This window comes from Procambarus clarkii, chromosome 58 (genome assembly GCF_040958095.1).
Source record: "Procambarus clarkii isolate CNS0578487 chromosome 58, FALCON_Pclarkii_2.0, whole genome shotgun sequence".
NCBI lineage: Eukaryota > Metazoa > Arthropoda > Malacostraca > Decapoda > Cambaridae > Procambarus > Procambarus clarkii.
In genome coordinates this window covers 4867816-4884477 of record NC_091207.1, presented here as the reverse complement: position 1 = coordinate 4884477, position 16662 = coordinate 4867816, and the positions used below count along the sequence as shown (strand labels likewise).

The 16662-nt window shown below is 64.3% G+C and overlaps 1 protein-coding gene across 1 annotated transcript in view; it reads right to left on the bottom strand.

Moving 5' to 3' along the window:
* LOC123768025 (D-beta-hydroxybutyrate dehydrogenase, mitochondrial-like) overlaps window positions 1-16333 on the bottom strand; it is a 173472-nt gene extending 157139 nt beyond the window's left edge. The window contains exon 1 of the mRNA XM_069306511.1: window positions 16253-16333. The gene's annotated coding sequence lies outside the window, so the exon portion shown is untranslated. The remainder of the gene's footprint in view (window positions 1-16252) is intronic.
* Between the last annotated feature and the right edge of the window lie 329 nt (window positions 16334-16662).

Sequence of the window (16662 nt, the reverse complement as noted above, 5' to 3'; positions counted from 1 at the left end):
GAGCACCCAGAGGGCACCCATCATTCAACCACCGGGCATCCACCGGGCACCCACCGGGCACCCACCGGGCACCCATAGGGCACCCATCATTCAACCACCGGGCATCCACCGGGCACCCACCGGGCATCCACCGGGCTCCCACCGGGCATCCACCGGGCACCCATAGGGCACCCATCATTCAACCACCGGGCATCCACCGGGCACCCACCGGGCATCCATCGGGCACCCACCAGGCTCCCACCGGGCACCCACCAGGCACCCACCGGGCATACATCGGGCAACCACCGGACACCCACCAGGCACCCATCGGGCACCCACCGGGCACCCATAGGGCACCCACTGGGCACCCATCGGGCACCCACCGGGCACACACCGAACACCCACTGGGCACCCACCAGGCACCCATCGAGCACCCACCGGGCACCCACTTGGCACCCATCTGGCACCCACCGGGCATCCACCGAGCACCCACTGTGCACCCACCGGGCACCTATCAGGCACCCATCGGGCACCCACCGGGCACCCACCGGGCACCCACTTGGCACCCATCTGGCACCCACCGGGCACCCACCGAGCACCCACTGTGCACCCACCGGGCACCTATAGGGCACCCATCGGGCACCCACTTGGCACCCACCGGGCACCCATCTGGCGCCCACCTGGCACCCACCGAGCACCCATCGGGCTCCCCCCGAGCACCCACCGGGCACCCACCGGGCACCCACAGAGCACCCACCGAGCACCCACCGGGCACCCACCTGGCACCCACCGAGCACCCATCGGGCACCCATCGGGCACCCATCTGGCACCCAGCGAGCACCCACCGGGAACCCACTGTTCACCCACCGGGCACCCATCGGGAACCCACCGAGCATCCACCGGGCACCCATCGGGAACCCACCGGGCACCCATCGGGAACCCACCGGGCACCCACCAGGCTCCCACCGGGCACCCACCGGGCACCCACCGGGCATCCAGCGGGCACCCACCGGGCATCCATCGGGCACCCACCAGGCTCCCACCGGGCACCCACTTGGCACCCATCTGGCACCCACCGGGCACCCACTTTGCACCCACCGGGCACCCACTGTGTACCTACCGGGCACCTATCGGTCACCCATCGGGCACCCACTTGGCACCCATCGGGCACCCACCTGGCACCCACCGAGCACCCATCGGGCACCCACCGAGCACCCACCGGGCACCCATCGGGCACCCATCGGGCACCCACCGAGCACCCACCGGGCACCCACCGAGCACCCACCGGGCACCCACCGGGAACCCATCGAGTTCCCACCGGGCACCCATCGGGCACCCACCGGGCACCCACCGGGCACCCACCGGCCATCCACAGAGCACCCACCGGGCACCCACCTGGCACCCACCGGGCACCCACCTGGCACCTATCGGGCACCCATCTGGCACCCAGCGAGCACCCATTGTTCACCCACCGGGCACCTATCGGGCACCCACCTGGCACCAATCGGGTACCCACCGGGCACCCAGCGAGTACCCTTCGGGCACCTATCGGGAACCCACCGGGCACCCACCGGTCACACATCGGACACCCACCTAGCACCCATCGGGCACCCACCGGGCACCCATCGGGCACCCAGCGGACACCCACCGGGCACCCACAGAGCACCCACCGGGCACCCACCTGGCACCCATTGAGCACCCATCGGGCACCCATCGGGCACCCATCTGGCACCCACCGAGCATCCACCGGGCACCCATCAGGAACCCACCGGGCACCCATCAGGAACCCACCGGGCACCCATCGGGCACCCACCGGGCACCCTCCGGGCACCCATCGGGCACCCACCGGGCACCCATAGGGCACCCATCATTCACCCACCGGGCACCCACCAGGAACCCAGTGGGCACCCACCGGGCATCCAGCGGGCACACACCAGGCACCCATCGGGCACCCACCGGGCACCCACCGGGCATCCAGCGGGCACACACCAGGCACCCACCGGGCACCCAACGGGCACCCACCGGGCATCCAGCGGGCACATACCAGGCACCCACCAGGCTCCCACCGGGCATCCAGCGAGCACCCAGAGGGCACCCATCATTCAACCACCGGGCATCCACCGGGCACCCACCGGGCACCCACCGGGCACCCATAGGGCACCCATCATTCAACTACCGGGCATCCACCGGGCACCCACCGGGCATCCACCGGGCATCCACCGGGCACCCATAGGGCACCCATCATTCAACCACCGGGCATCCACCGGGCACCCACCGGGCATCCATCGGGCACCCACCAGGCTCCCACCGGGCACCCACCAGGCACCCACCGGGCATACATCGGGCAACCACCGGACACCCACCAGGCACCCATCGGGCACCCACCGGGCACCCATCGGGCACCCATTGGCACACACCGAGCACCCACTGGGCACCCATCGGGCACCCACCGGGCACACACCGAGCACCCACTGGGCACCCACCGGGTACCCATCGGGCACCCACCGGGCACACACCGAGCACCCACTGGGCACCCACCAGGCACCCATCGAGCACCCACCGGGCACCCACTTGGCACCCATCTGGCACCCACCGGGCACCCACCGAGCACCCACTGTGCACCCACTGGGCACCTATCAGGCACCCATCGGGCACCCACTTGGCACCCACCGGGCACCCATCTGGCACCCCCCTGGCACCCACCGAGCACCCATCGGGCACCCACCGAGCACCCACTGGGCACCCATCGGGCACCCACCGGGTGTGGGATATTTGGGGCTTGAACATGATTATTTAAATATTAATGTAGTAAATTAAATTACGAAGGACCACCCGCTTTTATAGTGAAGAGGGAAACTGAGAATTTCTGATCATTGGATAATTCCTAGATGAAACCAGTAACTATGGATAAGACTAGAAAATATGATCATAGAAATAATTAATGGGCTGTATTCTTAAATGAAACAAACCTCAAACACCTACATTGGGGGGTTATTACTGGAGGTAAGTACGTCGAGGAATTAGTGTGGTTCGTTCACTAATTCAATTAATAATAATCTAATCCTATAAAATAATATTGAAACTGATATCATTACCATAAAGGGGAACATAGATGATGAGCATAGTAATGAATTACAGTAAACCACATATTAATCCCAAAGAATTCTGCACACAAGAAATTGCAATAGAATCATAAAAGGAAATAAATCTTCGCTTAATGAAGATTCCTTTAGAAAGCCATGGAAGTTCCTCTTATTCTCTGGACTCGTTCGACTGACGAGTGGAACGGGTTAACATGGGAGAAGGCAGCATGGAGAATTCTTCTCTCGTGCTGCAAGACAAATATTTTACAGTAGCAACTGATTTACCTACTGAATCTATATATTCAAGAAAATTAAGAGTTACAGGTGACAAATTTTAATCACCTGTTATTAGATGTTATCGTGCGTCATAACGGACAATCACCCTGCTACTACTAAACTCTTTACCCGATGCATCACATAAAAGAATATACTTAGCTGTGGGCACTGTATAAGTATTAAGATTGCCGTGCTTCGCGTCCCAGGCTCTGGTTAACCCTATCCTGGATAGTGACGCGCTTCGCTGGCCAGTCACATGTCGTCAAGAACCAAGTCAAAGGGCTCCTTATTCGACACCAGCACCAGCTGAAGATACTATCTGCAAGGTTATTCACACCTCACAGTGGCGACTTTCATCTGAGGATGGATAACGTCTGCCCTAGTTGCTGGGCAAAGGCGTCTTCTTATGAGTACGGTAAGCGCAGGTCTGCCTCTGAACTTCTTATGAGTACGGTAAGCGCAGGTCTGCCTCTGAACGGCTCTCCACGTGTACTGAGTTGGGTCCTCCTCAACCCACGCCGCGTCGCGCGTTCATAAAACAAATTATGTCACGAACATTAATATTTCTCGCATTTACGCTTGAAACGTTGAAGACTGGACGGGTTTATTATTTAGAGGAGGAAATTATTATTATTTACCACTTTAAGAATAGTAAATATATAAGGGAGAGGAATTAATGTCTCCCCATGGCATTCACTGGTGACGTTAACTTTATTACGAGATAGACGCTATGATTCCAACGCTCTATTCTTCTTTTAGTTGGAGGTCAATTCATCTGCAATTAGTTATCATACAGAATGCCTTAATTATAGAGAATCGAATTTAATTCTCACATACATTGGATATAATGTGTTTACTGTAAGGAAATCTGACGCAATACTGGCGTCAGGTGACGTGAGAATTCTAGCCTACTGTACAGATGGAATTATTAGTACATGAGAATTCTACGTGTTGTTAATTTTACTTACCACAATAATTAATAGAGTTAGTAATAAGTAATGAGAATACAACAGTGTTGTATTCGGTGTTGGAAATATCCAACACCGGGCACCCAGCTAGCACCCACCGGGCACCCAGCTAGCACCCACCGGGCACCCAGCTAGCACCCACCGGGCACCCACCGGGCACCCACAGAGCACCCACCGGGCACCCTCCTGGCACCCACCGAGCACCCACCGGGCACCCATCGGGCACCCACCGGGCACCCAGCGAGCACCCACCGGGCACCCACCGGGCACCCAGCGAGCACCCACCTGGCACCCACCGAGCACTCATCGGGCACCCAGCGAGCACCCATCGGGCACCCATCGGGCACCCAGCGAGCACCCACCGGGCACCCATCAGGCACCCATCGGGCACCCATTGAGCACCCATCGGGCACCCACCGAGCACCCATCGGGCACACACGGGGCACCAATCGGGCACCCACCGAGCACCCATCGGGCACCCATCGGGCACCCACCGGGCACCCATCGGGCACCCATTGAGCACCCATCGGGCACCCACCGAACACCCACCGAGCACCCATCGGGCACACACGGGGCACCAATCGGGCACCCACCGAGCACCCATCGGGCACCCACTGAGCACCCACCGGGAACCCATCGGGCACCCACCAGGCACCCACCGGGCACCCACCGGGCACCCACCAGGCACCCATCGGGACCCCACCAGGCTCCCATCGGGCACCCACCAGGCACCCACCGGGCACCCATCTGACACCCACCGGGCACCCATCGGGCACCGAGCGGGCACCCACCAGGCTCCCACCGGGCACCCACAGGGCACCCATCAGGCACCCACCGGGCACCCAACGGGCACCCACCGGGCACCTACCGGGCACCCATCGTTCACCCACCGGGCACTCACCGGGCATCCAGCGGGCACCCACCGGGCATCCATCGGGCACCCACCAGCCTCCCACCAGGCACCCTCCGGGCACCCACCGGGCACCCACTGGGCATCCAGCGGGCACCCACCGGGCATCCATCGGGCACCCACCAGGCTCCCACCGGGCACCCACAGGGCACCCACCGGGCAGCCAGCGGGCACCCACCATGCTCCCACCGGGCACCCACCAGGCACCCATCGGGCACCCATCGGGCACCCACCGGGCACCCATCGGGCACCTACCGGGCTCACACCGGGCATCCATCGGGCACCCACCGGACACCCACCAGGCACCCATCGGGCACCCACCGGGCACCCATCGGGCACACACCAAGCACCCACTGGACACCCACCGGGCACCCATCGGGCACCCACCGGCACACACCGAGCACCCACCGGGTACCAATCGGGAACCCACCGGGCACCGTGTGAGATTTATTTTCTTTGACAGGTTATCAAAGGAATTAAGTCCTATTGATGTTACGTTAATCGTAACTACCTCGCAAGAGAGGCAGACCTTAAACAGCAAGAGCTGCCAGTGGCAGATATTTAATCTTAAAGCCTAAGATCATAGGACCGCGGGAGCAAACCGCCAGGCGAAACCACACGGGTAACACCTGTCACTTAGGTCGCTGGCTCCTCCTAGTTGACAACTAATAAAGGGTAGCCGACGGGTTCTCACTTCTTATTTATAGAAGTGTGGTGCTGTGCAATGGACTCGAGCTTTAGATACAGACTTAATATGAACATAAGCAGGCAAAGCGTTGCAGAACATGAAATGTGGGACACCTAGTGACACATTCAGAGGTAGGGTAATGTGAGTTATTTACTTCTATGTTAATTTTCTATGTGTCGTGTATGTATTCGCTGTAATTTGATTCCCTTTTTTTCAGCAGTGAAAAGTGGTAACAGGGAGATTTCCCTTGGTTATATATTTTACTGTTGTGTTGTGGTAATGTGTGAATTATTGGTGGATAATTTACTGGGGGAAGTCATTTACAAGTTTTGCCGTGAGTGGCAAGGATGTACTGTGTTGTACTGTGATGTACTGTGTTGTACCGTGTGTAAACCGTAGACAAGTTTGACCTTGGTGGAAGGCGTTGTGTACTGTGAAGGATTCCGTGAGAATTAAAGTCAGTTAACGTCACCGGGGGTCACGATTTACTTAACGAGGTCACTTGTTCGTTGAACATTGTTGTGATTAACGTAGGGACGTGTAAAGACAACTGTCACAGTGAAGTTCACGCAGTGGAGGAATTGTCAAGTGAAGACTAACGTAGTGTTAACGAGTTAACGAGCTGTCGTCAATTGAGTAATTAACGTAAGGGGTTGACGGTCTGCTATATCGGAGTCAATTGCGCTGTAATTAAGCTGCTGGATGATGACGTAGGCGTCCTCACTTCCTACACGTGGTCAGGTGGAGCACAGGGTCCCAGACCACGGGGTTTAGCTCTACACACACACAGAGACCAGGATGGCGCAGACACACCGGCTTAGGCAAGCCAGGGTTGCGCACAACAGCAGGGATGCGGTACCACGCCCTTCCACTTGACACGGTACCCCAGGATACGACGGTACACGGTGTTACGACGGTACACGAGATGGAGTCCTTCACTGTTCCTAAGAATTATAACATTTAAGGTTTCTCTCTCTCACTGAAACCCTTTCTAGCACGTCTCACAGCAGTATCTTCAAGCACAGATACGATCGACGGCGGATGTCGTTTTTGTAGCCCGATAATTACGCCTCACTCTCAGTCCAGTTCCTCTAAGATGGCGTCCCACAATTACGCGGCTAGATGACAAGTTCACACGGTTTGATACAAGCCCCTTCCCGATTACCGGATTCTTACGCACGGTACACGGAAAGATAGCAAGATGTTGGCGTGACTTTAGCAACGTTGCAGGCGGATATTTCCCGATGCTTGGCCTAGCATGGGAAATACGTCCTGTCCTCAGGGTGCAACGTCGTAGGTAAGAATGTTGTTTCCCGCCAATATCATGCCTGGGGTACCCATGTGGCACCCCTCAGCGTCTTGGCCAATCACGGTTCAGCATTTCTGAGGCCCCAGGCCCACAACCAATCGCGCACCTGCCCCCTGACGCTACCCCCACTCACACACGAGGTGGACACGTGATAGGGGGGGGGTGGTCTACGGCCGTTAACCCCCCATACTTCCCTCTCTACACTTGACTTGTACAAAATTCCCTGAAATCAACTCCCTCCTGTACTTTCCTTCACAGACCTGATACAGCGATCAGAGTGACATCAATGGCTAGCAAATGTCATGGGCTGTCCAACGACACCCAACACGACTGTGGAAAAGTTATATTCAGAAAGTTGAATCACGGTGCACCTCACTGGTGCACTATGCAATTTCGTACTCAATTCAGTGCACGAGAGAGCAGGGAAAATATGTCTCCTGACACACCGATCGGGCACCCACCGGTCACACACCGAGCACCCACTGGGCACCCACCGGGCACCCATCGGGCATCCACCGGGCACACACCGAGCACCCACTGGGCACCCACCGGGCACCCATCGGGCACCCACCGGCACAAACCGAGCACCCACCAGGCTCCCACCGAGCACCCACCGGGATCCCACCAGGCACCCATCGAGCCCCCACCGGGCACCCACTTGGAACCCATCTGACACCCAAAGAGGCACCCACCGAGCACCCACTGTGCACCCACCGGGCACCTATCGGGCACCCATCGGGCACCCACTTGGCACCCACCGGGCACCCACCGAGCACCCATCGGGCACCCACCGAGTACCCACCGGGCACCCATCGGGCACCCATCGGGCACCCACCGAGCACCCACCGGGCACCCTCCGGGCACCCAGCGAGTACCCACCGGGCACCCAGCGAGCACCCACCGGGCACCCACCGGGCACCCACCGAGCACCCACAGGGCACCCACCTGGCACCCATCGCTCACCCATCGGGCACCCATCGGGCACCCAGCGTGCACCCAATGGGCACCCACCGGGCACCCACCGGGCACCCAACGGGCACCCACCGGGCACCCACCGGGCACCCACCGAGCACCCACCGGGCACCCACCGGGCACCCACCTAGCACCCACCAGGCACCCACCTAGCACCTACTGGGCACCCACCGGGCACCTATCGGGCACCCACCAAGCACCCACCGGGCACCCACTGGGGACCCACAGGGAACCCACCGAGCACCCACTGCGCACCCACCGGGCACCCACCGAGCACCCACTGGGCACCCACCGGGCACCCACCGAGCACCCACTGGGCACCCACCGAGCACCCACCGGGCACCCACCGAGCACCCACCGAGCACCCACTGGGCACCCACCGAGCACCCACTGGGCACCCACCGGGCACCCACCGGGCCCCCATCGGGCACCCACCAAGCACCCACCGGGCACCCACCGGGGACCCACCGGGCACCCACCGAGCACCCACTGGGTACCCACCGGGCACCCACCGAGCACCCACCGGGCACCCACCGAGCACCCACTGGGCACCCACCGGGCACCCACCGGGCACCCATCGGGCACCCACTTGGCACCCACCGGGCACCCATCTGGCACCAACCGGGCACCCACCGAGCACCCACTGGGCACCCATCGGGCACCCACCGGGCACCCACCGGGCACCCACCTGGCACCCACTTGGCACCCATCGGGCACCCACCGGGCACCAACCGGGCACCCACCGAGCACCCACTGGGCACCCACCGGGCACCCACCGAGCACCCACCGAGCACCCACCGGGCACCCACCGGGCACCCACCGGGCACCCGCCAGGCACCCATTGGGCACCCGCCAGGCACCCATCGGGCACCCACCGGGCACCCATTATTCACCCACCGGGCACCCACCGGGCATCCAGCGGGCACCCACCGGGCATCCATCAGGCACCCACCGGGCACCCACCGGGCACCCATCGGGCACCCATCGGGCACCCACCGAGCACCCACCGGGCACCCACCGGGCACCCATCGGGCACTTACCGAGCACCCACCGGGCACCCACCGGGCACCCATCGGGCACCCACCGGGCACCCATCGGGCACCCACCGAGCACCCACAGAGCACCCACCGGGCACCCACCTGGCACCCACCGAGCACCCATCGGGCACCCATCGGGCACCCAGCGAGCACCCACCGGGCACCCACTGTTCACCCACCGGGCACCCATCGGGCACCCACCGAGCACCCACCGGGCACCCACCGGGCACCCATCGGGCACCCATTGAGCACCCAACGGGCACCCACCGAGCACCCACCGAGCACCCATCGGGCACCCACCGGGCACCAATCGGGCACCCATCGGGCACCCACCGGGCACCCATTGGGCAACCACCGAGCACCCACCGGGCACCCAGCGAGTACCCATCGGGCACCCACCGAGCACCCACCGGGCACCCATCGGGCACCCACCGGGCATCCATTGGGCAACCACCGAGCACCCACCGGGCACCCATCGGGCACCCACCGGGCACCCACCGGGCACCCATCGGGCACTCACCGGGAACCCATCGGGCACCCACCGAGCACCCATCGGGCACCCAGCGAGCACCCACCGGGCATCCATCGGGCACCCACCTGGCACCCATCGGGCACCCACCGAGCACCCACCGGGCACCCACCGGGCACCCATCGGGCACCCACCGAGCACCCACCGGGCACCCACCGGGCACCCATAGGGCACCCATCATTAACCCACCGGGCACCCACCGGGCATCCAGCGGGCACCCACCAGGAACCCAGCGGGCACCCACCGCGCACCCACCGGGCATCGAGCGGGCACCCATCGGGCACCAAGCGGGCATCCACCAGGCACCCAGCGGGCACCCACCAGGCACCCACCGGGCACCCACCGGGCACCCACCGGGCACCCATCTGACACCCACCGGGCACCGAGCGGGCACCCACCAGGCTCCCACCTGGCACCCATCGGGCACCCACCGGGCACCCACCAGGAACCGATCGGGCACCTAGCGAGCACCTATCGGGCACCCACCGGGCACCAATAGGGCACCCATCATTCACCCACCGGGCACTCACCGGGCATCCAGCGGGCACCCACCAGGCATCCATCGGGCACCCACCAGGCTCCCACCGGGTACCCTCCGGGCACCCACCGGGCACCCACCGGGCATCCAGCGGGCACCCACCGGGCATCCATCGGGCACCCACCGGACACCCACCAGGCACCCACCGGGCACCCACCGGGCACCCATCGGGCACCCACCGGGTACCAATCGGGCACCCACCGGGCACCCATCGGGCATCCACTGGGAAAACACCGAGCACCCACAGGGCACCCACCGGGCACCCATCGGGTACCCACCGGCACAAACCGAGCACCCACCGGGCACCCACTTGGCACCCATCTGGCACCCACCGGGCACCCATCGAGCACCCACCGGGCACCCACTTGGCACCCATCTGGCACCCACCGGGCACCCACCGAGCACCCACTGTGCACCCACCGGGCACCTATCAGGCACCCATCGGGCACCCACTTGGCACCCACTGGGCACCCATCTGGCACCCACCTGGCACCCACCGAGCACCCATCGGGCACCCATCGGGCACCCACCGAGCACCCACTGGGCACTCTCCGGGCACCCAGCGAGTACCCACCGGTCACCCATCGGGCACCCACCGGGCACCCACCGAGCACCCACCGGGCACCCACCGGGCACCCACAGAGCACCCACCGGGCACCCACCTGGCACCCATCGGGCACCCATCGGGCACCCATCGGGCACCCATCGGGCACCCAGCAAGCACCCAATGGGTACCCACCGAGCACCCACCGGGCACCCATCGGGCACCCACCGGGCACCACCGGGCACCCACTGGGCACCCACCGGGCACCCACCGAGCACCCATCGGGCACCCATTGAGCACCATTCGGGCACCCATTAATCACCCACTGGGCACCCACCGGCCACCTATCGGGCACCCACCGGGCACCCAACAAGCACCCACCAGGCACCCACTGGGGACCCAATGAGCACCCAATGGGAACCCTCCGGGCACCCAGCGAGTACCCACCGGGCACCCATCGGGCACCCACCGGGCACCCAGCGAGCACCCACCGGGCACCCACCGGGCACCCACAGAGCACCAACCGGGCACCCACCTGGCACCCATCGGGCACCCATCGGGCACCCATCGGGCACCTATCGGGCACCCAGCGAGCACCCAATGGGTACCCACCGAGCACCCACCGGGCACCCATCGGGCACCCTCCGGGCACCCACCGGGCACCCACCGAGCACCCACTGGGCACCCACCGAGCACCCACTGGGCACCCACCGATCACCCACCGGGCACCCACCTGGCACCCACAAGGCACCCACCGGGCTCCCACCAGGCTCCCACCGGACACCCACCGGGCACCCACAAGGCACCCACCGGGCACCCACCTGGCACCCACCGAGCACCCACCAGGCACCCACTTGGCACCCACCTGGCACCCACCGAGCACCCACCCTGCACCCACCGGGCACCCACCGGGCACCCACCAGGCACCCATCGGGCACCTAGCGAGCACCTATCGGGCACCCACCGGGCACCCATAGGGCACCCATTATTCACCCACCGGGCACCCACCGGGCATCCAGCGGGCACCCACCGGGCATCCATCGGGCACCCATCAGGCTCCCACCGGGCACCCACTGGGCACCCACCGGGCACCCACCGGGCATCCAGCGGGCACCCACCGGGCACCCACCGGGCACCCACCGGGCATCCAGCGGGCACCCACCGGGCACCCACAAGGCACCCACCGGGCAGCCAGCGGGCACCCACCAGGCTCCCACCGGGCACCCATCGGGCACCCACCGGGCATCCAGCGGGCACCCACCGGGCACCCACCGGGCACCCACCAGGCTCCCACCGGACACCCACCGGGCACCCACCGGGCAGCCACCAGGCACCCATTGGGCACCCATCGGGCACCCACCGGACACCCACCTTGCACCCATCGGGCACCCATCGGGCACCCACCGGGCACCCACCGAGCACCCATCGGGCACCCACCGAGCACCCACCGGGCACCCACCGGGCACCCACCGGGCACCCGCCAGGCACCCATTGGGCACCCGCCAGGCACCCATCGGGCACCCACCGGGCACCCATTATTCACCCATTGGGCACCCACCGGGCATCCAGCGGGCACCCACCGGGCGTCCATCAGGCACCCACCGGGCACCCACCGGGCACCCATCGGGCACCCATCGGGCACCCACCGAGCACCCACCGGGCACCCACCGGGCACCCATCGGGCACTTACCGAGCACCCACCGGGCACCCACCGGGCACCCATCGGGCACCCACCGGGCACCCATCGGGCACCCACCGAGCACCCACAGAGCACCCACCGGGCACCCACCTGGCACCCACCGAGCACCCATCGGGCACCCATCGGGCACCCAGCGAGCACCCACCGGGCACCCACTGTTCACCCACCGGGCACCCACCTGGCACCCACCGAGCACCCACCCTGCACCCACCGGGCACCCACCGGGCACCCACCAGGCACCCATCGGGCACCTAGCGAGCACCTATCTGGCACCCACCGGGCACCCATAGGGCACCCATTATTCACCCACCGGGCACCCACCGGGCATCCAGCGGGCACCCACCGGGCATCCATCGGGCACCCATCAGGCTCCCACCGGGCACCCACTGGGCACCCACCGGCACCCACCGGGCATCCAGCGGGCACCCACCGGGCACCCACCGGACACCCACTGGGCATCCAGCGGGCACCCACCGGGCACCCACAAGGCACCCACCGGGCAGCCAGCGGGCACCCACCAGGCTCCCACCGGGCACCCATCGGGCACCCACCGGGCATCCAGCGGGCACCCACCGGGCACCCACCGGGCACCCACCAGGCTCCCACTGGACACCCACCGGGCACCCACCGGGCAGCCACCAGGCACCCATCGGGCACCCATCGGGCACCCACCGGACACCCACCTTGCACCCATCGGGCACCCACCGGGCACCCACCGGGCACCTATCGGGAAACCCATTGGGCACCCACCGGGCACCCATCGGGCACCCACCGGGCTCCCACCGGGCACCCATCGGGCACCCACCGGACACCCACCTGGCATCCATCGGGCACCCATCGGGCACCCACCGGGCACCCACCGGGCACCCATCGGGCACCCACCGGGCACCCATCGGGCACCCAGCGAGCACCCACCGGGCATCCATCGGGCACCCACCGGGCACCCATCGGGCACCCACCGAGCACCCACCGGGCACCCATCGGGCACCTACCGAGCACCCACCGGGCACCCACCGGGCACCCATAGGGCACCCATCATTCACCCACCAGGCACCCATCGGGCACCCACCGGGCACCCACCGAGCACCCACCGGGCACCCATCGGGCACCCATCGGGCACCCACCGAGCACCCACCGGGCACCCATCGGGCACCCATCGGGTACCCACCAGGCTCCCATCGGGCACCCACCGGGAACCCATAGGGCACTCATCATTCACCCACCGGGCACCCAGCGAGTACCCACCGGGCACCTACCGGGCTCCCACCGGGCACCCATCGGGCACCCACTGGGCACCCATCGGGCACCCACCGGGCACCCATCGGGCACCCATCGGGCACCCAGCGAGCACCCACCAGGCATCCATCGGGCACCCACCGGGCACTCACCGGGCACCCATCGGGCACCCACCGAGCACCCACTGGGCACTCACCGGGCACCCACCGGGCATGCAGCGGGCACCCACCAGGCACCCAGCGGGCACCCACCGGGCATCCAGCGGGCACCCACCAGGCACCCATCGTGCACCCTCCAGGCACCCACCAGGCACCCATCGGGCACCCTCCAGGCACCCACCTGGCACCCATCTGGCACCCACCAGGCTCCCACCGGGCACCCACCGGTCACCCACCGGGCACCCACCAGGCACCCATCGGGCACCCACCGGGCACCCACCGGGCACCCATCGGGCACCCACCGGGCACCCACTTGGCCCCCATCTGGCACCCACCGGGCACCCACCGAGCACCCACTGTGCACCCACCGGGCACCCATCGGGCACCCACCTGGCACCCACCGGGCACCCATCGGGCACCCACCTGGCACCCACCTGGCACCCATCGGGCACCCACCGAGCACCCACCGGGCACCCACCGGGTATCCACTTGGCACCCACCGGGCACCCACCGGGCACCCACCGGGCACCCACCTGGCACCCACCGAGCACCCATCGGGCACCCACCGAGCACCCACCGGGCACCCACCGGGCATCCACTTGGCACCCACCGGGCACCCACCGGGCACCCACCGAGCACCCACCGGGCACCCAGCGAGCACCCACCGAGCACCCACCGAGCACCCAGCGAGCACCCACCGGGCACCCACCGAGCACCCACCGAGCACCCACCGAGCACCCACCGGGCACCCACCGAGCACCCACCGAGCACCCACTGGGCACCCACCGAGCACCCACCGAGCACCCACCGGGCACCCAGCGAGCACCCAGCGAGCACCCAGCGGGCACCCACCGGGCACCCACCGAGCACCCACCGAGCACCCACCGGGCACCCACCGAGCACCCACCGAGCACCCACTGGGCACCCACCGAGCACCCACCGAGCACCCACCGAGCACCCACCGGGCACCCACCGAGCACCCAGCGAGCACCCAGCGAGCACCCAGCGAGCACCCAGCGAGCACCCACCGGGCACCCACCGAGCACCCACCGAGCACCCACCGAGCACCCACCGGGCACCCACCGAGCACCCACCGAGCACCCACCGGGCACCCACCGAGCACCCACCGGGCACCCACCGAGCACCCATCGAGCACCCACCGGGCACCCAGCGAGCACCCACCGAGCACCCACCGGGCACCCACCGAGCACCCACCGAGCACCCACCGAGCACCCACCGGGCACCCACCGAGCACCCACCGGGCACCCACCGGGCACCCACCGAGCACCCACCAGGCACCCATCGGGCATCCACCGGGCACCCACCGAGCACCCAGCGAGCACCCACCGGGCACCCACCGAGCACCCACCTGGCACCCAGCGAACACCCACCGGGCACCCAGCGAGCACCCACCAGGCACCCACCGAGCACCCACCGGCACCCACCAGGCACCTACCGAGCACCCACCGAGGTGGGTGCTCGGAAGTTACCGTACACTTTGCAGTTGTGTGATATTAATTCCTTGCTTGATAGTATGTTCGCCTGTGAACGTTAATTTTTGTGTTTAATTTAGAGCTAGTTCATTGGGCAGCGTCACTCATCGTGTGAGTGAACATACCACCATAGCTGAAGCAAGTCCCAGCTGTGTCTGGGTACAAGTGACAGGATGAACAACTCAGCAGGTTATTTTCCATATTGTTGGGGTTGTATATGCTGCCATAGCGGTATGTTCACTCACAGGATGAATGAAGTGCCTCATAAACGGTACATAATGAAACAGTAACAAAAAACTAAGTATGAGGTGCACTAAAAATGAATTAAATAAAAGTTATCATAACTTTCTTCTTCATTTATAAATATGACAAAGTTTTGAGAGGCCGGGCGCCAAACTTCTCAGTGATAACTGGCAACTTGCCTCACATGTTCGGAGGACTGAAACTGACTACGACTTCTTCCTCACAGTCAAATATTACCCGTCAGATATCAATATTATTGCACTTACTATACATATATAACTCATAGCTTAATACATCATATTAACGATTGTAAGTATCAGTAATAATGAAGATCACTGTCACTATGAATAAACTCCTATGGTTTATGTGTTCTCATGCATAACACACAAGCTATTTTTAGCGTCTCTACTCTCGCTGCCAAAAGATACGACCTTCCTTATCATAGTAGATACAATCTTCCTTATAGCAATATTTTGATACCAAAGACCTTGCTTATCAACAACTGATAACTGTTCCTTCGGTCACAATCAGGGACAGTTAGCGTTGACCTGTTCAATATACACAGAGACAGTTTTGAGGTGAAGGCTTACCGGAGGCAGGAGCGTGGAGCCTGCGTGGAAGGTGGCGCGCAGGGCGATGTTGTCCCCGTACTGAGACCAGCCCCACCTGTACCTGCAACACCCACCTACTCCTCCAACCCACCCACCATCCACCAACCCCAGCAACCAACCCAGCACCCACGTACCCCTGCATCCCTCCTAGCACCTATGTAGCGCTGCAATCCACACAACACCCATGCAGACCTGCAACCCACCCAGCATCCATTTACCCTTGCAACCCACCCAGAACTCACGTAGCCCTACAAACCCACCCAGCCCCTATTTATGTTGCCCTACAATCCATCCAACCCTAATGCAGCCTTGCAATCTATCAAGTCAACATGCAGCCATACAACCCACACAGAACCCATGTAGCCCTGTAACTCAGCAAACACCCACAT